Source organism: Haemaphysalis longicornis, unplaced genomic scaffold (assembly GCF_048455015.1).
Source record: "Haemaphysalis longicornis isolate Haplotype H1 unplaced genomic scaffold, Haemaphysalis longicornis Haplotype H1 scaffold_395, whole genome shotgun sequence".
In the NCBI taxonomy this organism is placed as follows: domain Eukaryota; kingdom Metazoa; phylum Arthropoda; class Arachnida; order Ixodida; family Ixodidae; genus Haemaphysalis; species Haemaphysalis longicornis.
This window is the reverse complement of record NW_027526360.1, coordinates 1-8,838: the sequence shown is the minus strand read 5'-3', so window position 1 is coordinate 8,838 and position 8,838 is coordinate 1.

The following is an 8,838-nucleotide window of genomic DNA, read 5'->3' as shown; positions in this document are numbered from 1 at the left end:
GCACCACTGTGGCCACATCTTTCCTTGACACTGCTATTCTAACCAAAACAAAAGAAGAAACGCCACATGACAACACCACATTTCCCAACCCAACGTACATATAAGTAAAACACCATTCCCAAGATCAAGATTAAAACGCGACCGAAACCAAAACTCCACGAAGCCGGCTTTCCCCGCACAGCCAGAAGCATTGCAGTGAAACCACAGTACCCAAACCCCTGGAAAAGCCCGCGCAAAGCGTCCGCCGCTGCGCAAGTCGCATCGCACACGGTACAAGCCGCACTTGAAAGGACGAACGCCGTCAGAGAACAAGGCCCTTGCAAAGGCCGTTCCGCACTGCGGATAGATATGGCGTGATAAAGGCGGGAAACCGCCGTAACCGGGTTGAGATAAACGGCGTTTGTAAACCACACGCGCTCAGTCCAAGGCGCGCCCGGTAAGGTCCCAAAACACGCGGAACTCGCAGTCGTCGGCGAGTCTTATTGGAGTGTGAGCGTACACACTCGAACTCGACACGGGGTAACGGGGTAAACACGCCAGTGTCAGTCCGGACAATCGCCCTGACAAGCAGCCGTCCAAACAGCCCTTGCACGTCCACGGCTGACGCCCGGGGTGCCGGGAAGAAACGACTCGGTGCCGTCAACAGTCGGACTTATCGCACTCGTGCACACACAAACACGCACACGCACGAAAGGACGCTTCCTTGGCACGCGTGCGCGCAGCCGCCCCGCCGCTTCACTGAACGACAAACAGGAGGGAATTGTTCGGGCCGAGTAATTAACCTTCGGGGTCACCTTCGGGGAACCGAACTTGTGATCTGCCTGGGCGCCTTTGCAAACAGCTCGCAGAGGGAGCGGTAAACAACGGACGAACGAATGATTTTTTCCAATGCGATTTTTTTTCCAGCTGCGTACCACGTAACAAAAGGGCATCCTCGCGCAATACATTAAGGTGGCCTTCGACAACAACTCGCACGAGGGCCTCCAGACAATCATCTGTTCGAATGCGTCCACAATAGGTTCAGAACTTCCTGACCGACTCCAAGCCCCCCTTGGTGTCAGCGACCGACACTCAGCGAGCCCGATACCCCGCGGCAAGGCTCCGTTATTTCTCTGCTACTTTTCAACAAAGATGTAAGTTCTAACTGCTCGTCCCTTCTACAGACCGTCCCACGATTACAGCTTGCTGTACGCGGACAACCTCACCGTCTGCACAGCCAGAGGGTCCGTAGTCTCCGCAAAAGGCTCCATCAACATAACGACACGTACATTTGCGCCAGTGGTCTTGCACGGCTCAGAAATCGAACTTCCTGGCCGTTCTAAGTACAAGCAGGGCCGAAGTCAAAACCTGTCCCGGACAAGTCACACTACAGACCATGTCCATTTACCGTAAGGACACTATCCGTACCTTGGGCCTCACCCTCCAGCCGGAAGGGAAAGGGATATACATCATCTACAGACTTCAGGACACAAAATACACATCTCAGCATCATACAAGCACTGCCCGTAAGACCGCATTGCATTCGGCACATCTGATGTGGTACTTAAGGAGAAAAAATTTCCGAGCCATCTCCACTAACGTGAAAACCTGGGTAGGGGCGAAGCGTGAAGTGTATAGGTGCATTCAAAGATTTCGTGTGGCACGAAAACTCTACAAGAAGTCGGCTTTTCCCGCAATACCACAAGCACTGCAGTGAAACCACAGTACCACTACCCCTGGAAAAGCGCGCGCAAAGCGTCCGCCGCTGCGCAAGACGCATCGCCCACGGTACAAGGCACATTGCAAAGGACGAACGCCGTCACAGAACAAGGCCCCTGCAAAGACCGTTCCGCACCGCGGCTAGATATGGCGTGGCCGCCGCAGAAGCGCCGGCGGGAGGAGCAATCGCGCGCTTGCTGAGGCGGTGGCGCCCTCTCTGCATGCGTTGAACGCAATTTAAGCAATCTGCATGCCCCATCTGCCCCAGTTTGGAATAGTGGCACGGGTCAATGCGAGCGCATGGCAATTACCGCACCTTAACCTGGGAGCTCGAAAAGAAAATTGATTGATGACCGATACAACGACCCGTTGTAGCTAAATACTACACGGGTCGCCGAAAAATAACAATAGTATGCCTTTTCTTTCTTCGACCGATCACCTGACCCGATCAGGCCGTCGAGAGCCGGTGTGTACTTGAGTGTAACACAAATTATAACCTGTCTACAAACAGCTTCTGTTTGTGCTTGACGACTGTTGAAGCGGACAGAAAGCGTTCCAGAAACCTTTAAATCATGTTGGTTTATTTTGAACCGGTTTTATCCAGTATCCACTTTTCTTTTAGTACGCGTTACGTTCTAGCGCGAGGCTTTGGAAAACGAGTGTCCCGCTATTTTAGTACCGCGACTAGGTGAGACGACGGCGACAGTAGACGCCGACAGCCAGAGCCCCTAAAAAAATACATTAAAGCGGGAGTGGCCATGTGAGAGTGAAGGTCAGCGCTCGTCCCGGAGCGGGCCCAGTTCGTAATCCTCTGCAATCCGCTCCCTCAAAGCCACGCAGCGGCTGCTCACGGCGCGTTGTGACGGTGGATGTAATATTCACCACCACAAGCCGTTTACGCACGGAGCTGCACCCAACTACGAGGCAGGCAGGAGAGGGGCTAATTTCGTAAACAGCGACCGGCGCAGCGCGCAGTTTCTCCCCCTCGCGCTGTGCCCAGCACTGACTGACAAAAGCTGCCAGCGGGGCACTGCTGCTGCTGCTGCTGCTGTCGACGTAATTTAGACGCAATGACGACCAAGTCGTGCCAAGGCTGTCAAGGTCCGGACCCACCGGATCGGTTCGGGCCTATTCACCTTGGGAGTGATCCAGGAAAACAAAAATAACAACTACGCGCCCGTGAGGGGTGCAAGTACCGAAGTTGCGAGCCGGGCACGAAGGAAGTCTATGCCAGTGCACTTTTTGCGCACATATACGTCGTCACTCAAACCTACGCAGTGTTGTTTTTCAAGAGGAAATGAGGCGACCAGGAAACTTTAAAACATTCGAGTCCCTCCGAGTACCGAGGCGTCACGACGAGGAAAGCGTTGCTGATGTTGCCAATCCCAGCCTTCAAGCTCAAAAAGCCGACCCCCCAGAAACCAACGCATAGACGTGACATTTCACATAGAGCAAGAAGTCGCCTTGGATATAAATGCCGTAAAAACCCTTAGGCGCACTCTACCAAGTTTTGAGTATAATTCGTTGTCAAAAGTCACCTCCCACAGTTGAAACCGGTAGTTTTCATGGCTCTAGAATCTGGTAGAGCAACGCTTGAGACTGCGCACGCTTGAAAGCTTGAGACTGCGCACCAAGCAAGCTATCGCCTCCAATATTGTCTGTGCGAAATTACCTTGCATTACACGGAGTATCTCCGGAGTAAAAACTTCTCAAAGGACTGCCATGAGCCGGAACGCGGCGCCTGCCACAAAACGCTAGCCTAAAGGGAACGTTTTGCTCTGGATTAAAGAGAAAAAAAAAAAAAAAAAACTTAAAGTCGTTCCACTAAACGTGAAGGCTGCCGTAAGTGCAGAGCAGTGATTCGTCATAACGGGCTGTAGCACCGTTATCCGCTCACTGCTGCCACCCAATGCAATTCAAATTTCCCGCCTTCGCAGTGCTCGCGTGCCCTTGCCCGAAAGTATACGCCCGCGGGAGTTCTGTTCTTTATGTGCTTGATTTTCCTCCCGCGAGTGCCGCCGTTCCACTGCCACTTCTTTTCGCTCGCTTTTGCAAAAAGCAAACCAGCGAGCGTTCCAAACTAAATGAACGCGGGCGCTGGTGGTTAGTTACGTATATTTTGCCTTAAATGAACCTGCAGTTTTGTTTGCGCTAAACAACGGGGAGATGTAGGACAAGCGCCAGCGGTTCACGAGTTTCGAGCGGTTATGACTCTATAAACCGCTTATTTTTCGATGGTTCTGCGGGACCCCGTGACGACTGTACGCCTTAATGTGAGCTACGAAGACAAGGCGAGCCCCTGAAGTGCTCTGCACTTAAAAGGAAACGCGGCCATGCAGTCCGTCTCGACTGAGCTCCCTCCCTTACGTCTAACTCCAACCCAAACTTTTTTTTCGCGCATGCGCATGAAGTTGCGTCGGAGGAGTTTGCATACACGGGACCGTCGTGTTTTCCTTTCAGTTGGCCATGTAAAGCATCGACTAAGAGCAAGAGAGGGGGGCGTAGAGACGAAAAGATATGTGCCACGTTAGTCTGCGCATGATATTAGTTCAACAGCTACCGCGAGTCTGAAAAGCAGCCAGACAGGCGTCGAGAGAGCGGCCAAGGAGCGAACGCTGCCGCGCGGACACCGATGACGGCGTCTTCTCTGCTCCAGCGCTTCCGACGACGGGTCGGACCGGGGAATCCGACGTGGCGCGGAGGAACTGACAGGGGAAAACAACTGGAGGGGGGAGAATCCGCTGCGCGCAACTTCCTCGTGTCCTTGGACCTGCCAGCGGCCGGGGTCTTTCCGGCCGACCACGCCCCGCCTCTTCCTGCTGGCGGTAAATGGCCAAGAGCGGCTTTTGTTGTCGAGTCGCGTGACCGGCACCCGTCGCCACTCCGTTACGGCGCGCCCGAGAGAGAAGACAGCAAAAGGACGAAGTAGCAGAAACGCGTCGGGCGTGTCGTAGGAGCGAACGTGCGACGGCTACCCGCGAGAACGCCTCGAAAGAAGACCATGGGCCAGAAGCAGCTGCTTAAACGAGAGCCCCCTAACTTTAATTCGAGGGTTCCATCAAGACTGCGCGCGACGAAAGCAATTACGCTCGCCTCGTAATGGCCGAGTGTTCGAGTGCCTCGGACGGTTCGATTCCCGAATAAACACAAAATTCCCGTTGCTGTTGCTTTCCACAGAGGTGGAGTAAAACGTGGGAAGTTAACCGAGTTGAGATCGTATACTGCGTAGGAGAAATACAAAATTATCGTTCACATGGACGTCTCCACTCGATCCAAATCGCGCATCGGTTTTCATTTACGCGCCGGTAAGCTAGCTTCGTTTTTGATGGCATCGAAGGTGCATGTTGGAACTGACCGGCGAGGCAGGGCAAGGCTGCTGAACTGTGCTTGTGTCGACAGCCAAGCACCGTTAGCGAGTTCATGAGCCTGGCCAAAGACCTTCACCATGTCGGCGCAGCGACTACATTGACCCGGCACGCATGTTAGACAGATATGACCTACGAACAGGCCATGGATAGCCGTCGCGCTAGCTGATCATTAGCATGCCGCGAATTCAGTTAAAGCCCTATTATCGGATAGCAGCCCCCTGACAAACACGGTGTGTTTCGGAACCTTATCCAAGTCAAGTAAAGTATGGAACTGGGCAAGTTGAAATCCCACGATCCGTAGGAAAATAGCGCCTGCATCCTCCGTCACGTCCTTTGAAAAATTGTGCGCTTAACTGCGGTGGATCTTATCAAAGTGCCCGAAATTCGAGTGACATCGAGTGGACGCCGCGTCTTCGTGAAGCTCTGCAATATGCACACGCGCGAGGCGGTACCTCTCGCTCAGCTGATATAGCCGCAAAAGCTGCACCTTCTCTCCTGAAACGATCAAACCTGATTGATTGATTGTAGGGTTTAACGCGCCGACGCAACGCAGGCGATGAGGCGCACCGTAGTGGAGGGCTCCGGATTAATTTTGACCACCTGGGGATCTTTATCGTGCACCGAAATCTCGTACACACAGGCGTTTTTGCTTTTCGCCTCCATCAGAAAAGCGGCCGCCGCGGCCGGGAATCGAACCCGCGACCTCGTGCTCAGCAGCACAACACCTCAGCCACTGAGCCACGGCGGCGGGTATCAAACCTGACATGACACAGCGTCTATACGACAGAACAAAGTCGCCACACAGGCCAGTAAAATCTTAGCGCATGCGCAGAAGTGCCGGTGGTCAACGAGCGAGGAAGAGTTCGGGCAGCGGTCCGGCAGGCTTTTTCTGGCGCGCGCGCTTTCCGCGCGCGGGCCCCGCGACGACGACAGCCTCGAGGAGAGGGCGAGACTTGGCTGCAGATAACGGAGCCCCGGGCCCTCCTCCCGCTGCTCCCCGCCTCGTCCTTCATGTATATGCTAAAAACACACCACGACGCGAAACTGCGTACGTGCGCTGAAAGTTGATTGGCAGAGACGCCGCCGGTCCTCCTCTGTGGCAGCCAAAACAGCCGCGTTCAACACATTCCACGTCGCGTCGACGACAATAATGCCGCGGCTCCCCCCTCCGCTCGTTTTTGGGTCATAAACAGCGGAGAGATTTCGAAAATATTATTTCTTAAGTTGTAACGGACCAACCACGTCCAGGGTTAGCGAGTCTGAGCGACAGGGGTGGGAAACCAGATAATGAAGTAGTATATGTAAATTGGGAACTCTAAAGATAAAACTGATATGAACACCCGTCGTTTCAAGGAGTATTTTTCTCGCCGACTCCAAAAAAGTTCCAAAGTATTTTTTGTCCGTACTCACCCCGGAACCCTACAACCCCCCCATTCGTCCATCCCATTTTCTGAACTCCTTATCTTCCCGCTTATTCGACGCCCCTCCTTTCCCATGCCCCACTCAACGAGGACTGTGATAGCGAGGACTAGGGCCACTGAATACGCCCCGCGTTATCTAGCGACTCCAGGGAAGGAAGGAGCACTGTTTCGGCCGCGCCCATCAAGTTTTGATTGGAACCGTTTTGATTGGAGCCGCTCTGCGAGGCCCTCGTTAAAGGCACTTTCGCCTCTCGCTCCCCGCGCGCGGGACCCGCTCAATCAGGGTGCTCCTACTCCGCTCCGGATCTCATGCAAACAATGCGAGTCCAAACCGCGGCGCCCGAATGAACTGCGCCATTGGGCAGCGTTTTATACTTGAGTGATCGATCGACGAAGGTCTACTTCCAGCTCGCTGCGAACGGGCTCCCACATACGACGCGCGACTTCCGCCTTCTGCCAACGCCGCCTTTTAAAAGAAACTTTTTGTCTGCGGCGGAAACAGAACATTTGGGTTGGAGAGTTTTCTGAAGAGATAGGCTCAATTTGGGCTCACTTTGAAGAGAATTTTTTTTTAAATAATATGCTAAAAACCAAGTTAGAACATGAAGCAGTAGCGGTCCCAGATATTGGTTTTTTTTTTGGGGGGGGGCGATTTTTTTTTTTTGGGGGGGGGAGGCGAGGTGAATAAAGAATCGCTCCCCTCCTTGTGCCAATTCTGTGGAGGTGGTGATAACCATGGAGGCGTGTGCGCGTATGCGGTGCAACCCGCTGGGATTTAACTTCGCGCAAGTGGAATGCTTAAAAAAAACTAAAAATAAGAAACTGAGGATCTCTTTGGGGGGGGGGGGGCGACCGCCCCTTCGCCCCCCCCCCCCTGGTACCGCCACTGACATGAAGTTGCAAATATTAAGGACTTTTTTTTTCTGTTTGATCGCGTGTGACTGACATGTGTGCAGTGACACTATAAATATTGAAATGGGTCGTTGTATTTTTCTCGAATACGCGAGATAACGAAGAGTTTTCAGCCACGACACCAACAGGACAACCAAATGTTTTTCGCTCCTCCATTTGCCCGTTCGCGGCACCCCTAGAACTGGCAGGATGCCACCTTTCAAAACCACCTTAGTGCCACATTTTAACTGAAAACCGTCCAGGCTGCCCGGTCAGACAACATACGTTCGTAACCACGACCCAACGGCTCAAATTCTGCGCGTTGCTCGTTAGCGATATTTTGCGTTAATTTTGACTGTTATTGAGAACCATTATTGGCTACTTCAGCCGCTTCAAGGCGTCTTCTAGCCTGCTACTCCGAGCCACGACGAATTTGACTGTAAAGGGTGCACCCCAACATGCACGCTAGTACGGCAGTGAAGCAAACGTTTGCACCAACGCGAAGCGAGCTCTCGCTACACAATACTAGAGTCGGCAAAGCGGGGAACCCGTCCCAGTGCGGCGCCCAGTGCATGGCTGGCGAACCCGCGCATGCGCACAAGTTTCCTCAACTCTGCGCACGCACAGTGGCGCCGGTCGCCTACCGGGTACGCACCGGTTCTCCGGTTTGCCCACTGGTTCGCCCACCAGTTCTCCGCACTGCTATCACTCTCTACTCGCAATGATCCGGTAAGGGTTCATGAATCCGAATCTGCAGATGCGTGCGACGTAACAGCGAGCAATCCTTCCGCCGCTTGGTATCTAAAGCCAACCCTCTGAGATCAATTCTGCTTGTACTTTTCAGTAAACCTTCATGTCAATTTTTTTTCTTGGGGAGGGGGGCGGGGGGGGGGGGGATTGCTAACAGAGGAAAAATAGCAATAAAAGGCGCTGCTACCTCCTTAGCGTCTACGATGTCTGAATGATAATCAGAGAAGTCGTTGACGCCCCTGCGCTCGTTAAGCGCAGCGTGTTTCGAGGACTGAACAAAATTTGCCGATAGAAATCCAACTTTTAAAGCGCACTCTATAAACAATAAAAAAAAAACTGCTGGCGCAACTTTATACCGCCGAATGTGTGGTCATCACGCTAGGTGAATACGCCGAACTTAGCGAGGTTACTACTCGAAATCCACGACCGAAAATGTTGGAATTCGTGCGCTCCGAGGTAAAGCTTCCGGCGCACGTTCAAAGATTGCGCTCGCGTCACGCAAACGGCCGATAAAATAAGATCAGCACACGCCACGCAACCATGGAAGGCGGGGTCACGGCGCAAAGTACGCTAATTTTCAAGCACCCCGCGGCTAAACAGGCTATTCGGCAATTAATTACTACGTTGCAAACACGATAACGCAGACACGCGCCGGCAGTAACTGCACCAAAGCGAGAGAGAGAGAGAAGGGAAACGCGACGACAAACTTG